The sequence below is a fragment of the Lygodium microphyllum genome, chromosome 10 (genome assembly GCF_053477565.2).
Source record: "Lygodium microphyllum isolate KBCC chromosome 10, Lygodium_microphyllum_v1.1.10, whole genome shotgun sequence".
In the NCBI taxonomy this organism is placed as follows: Eukaryota; Viridiplantae; Streptophyta; class Polypodiopsida; order Schizaeales; family Lygodiaceae; genus Lygodium; species Lygodium microphyllum.
The window spans coordinates 129,573,052-129,574,269 of record NC_141144.1 but is presented as its reverse complement, the minus strand read 5'-3'; the positions used below and the strand labels follow the sequence as shown (position 1 = coordinate 129,574,269).

The 1,218-nt window shown below is 37.8% G+C and overlaps 1 non-coding gene across 1 annotated transcript; it reads right to left on the bottom strand.

Moving 5' to 3' along the window:
* Window positions 1-545: 545 nt before the first annotated feature.
* On the bottom strand, window positions 546-618 carry TRNAL-AAG (transfer RNA leucine (anticodon AAG)). Its single transcript has one exon. It is a non-coding gene; the product is annotated as a tRNA-Leu (tRNA).
* Between the last annotated feature and the right edge of the window lie 600 nt (window positions 619-1,218).

The following is a 1,218-nucleotide window of genomic DNA, read 5'->3' as shown; positions in this document are numbered from 1 at the left end:
GACCCTCTTTAGAAGAGTGCATGCCCTCACATTATCTTTACATACAACTGAGGATTGTGTTTGGCCTTCACCTAAGATATTTCTAGGACAACCATGCATGTAAAAAATGTGATTTGATGGTCAAGTTGTTAAGGCAGACCAAGAGATGGCCCACATCTCCAACAAATAAGATGATGGCCAACACGTACAAAACTAGATCCTCCATGGGGAGCACACACCTGGAAATTTTATTTAACATGAATGTAACCAGCTTGAAAACATGGGCTAGTCTAGCATTACAAAAGGAGAGAGTAGTTCAACCAAAAGAAAAAGCAAAGGCTAGAGAACATTGATGAGCATTGATGAAAAAATGGGCTAGTCTAGTATTACAAAAGGACAGAGTAGGTCAGGCAAGCAAAGGCTAGAGGGCATTGATGAGATCTCTTTTATATACACAGTTAATCAAAGTCAGCCTATATACCCTCACTTGACAAAGCACTAATTGGAATGCTGCACAAATTTCACTCTAAATATTTAAGCTCAAAGGTGCAACGTACCCGTTTTATATCCTTGAGTAGGACTTGAACCTACATCCATTTGGTTTCTTAACCAACTGCTCAACCATTGAGCTACCAAGGAAAACACATGTCCAATATTTTTTTAAAAAAATTGACCTTAAAATATGCTCATTGAGCTACCAAGGACAATACAATTGTGCTCAACATTGGAAAGAAATTCCATCTTATTAATAAGCCCATTCAAGTTAAGGGGTAATAAGTAGCTCTAATGAAATGTCTTCCTTGACATGAACCTCAACAGCTTGAGTTATATCACTAACCTAATGAGACTGCATTTGACTCCATGCAACACCTGGTTAGACTAGATCTTGTCTTCTCTAACATATGTTGTCATTGTTTCTCATTATTTGAGACGTAAACAAACAATTCGGTACATTAAACAAAATGTGGGTCTCCATAGTGCTGTAGTTATGACATGGAACGTTAATTCTTGCTCTACATGAGGCCAGTAGTCTTAGCTTTATTTAGCATGCTAAAAAGCATTAGAAAATGTAAGGATTTTAATGCTAGAAAATTACTGCTCCGTTTGCCCAACAAAAGCAATTATCACTGCTGCACAATCTCTATACATGGGGAGGGCATTCTAATGGCCTCATTGTCTGAATGCTGTTTAAGAAATGACTTCTCCATCAGCATTTTCAGTCATTTGGGTATCGAGATG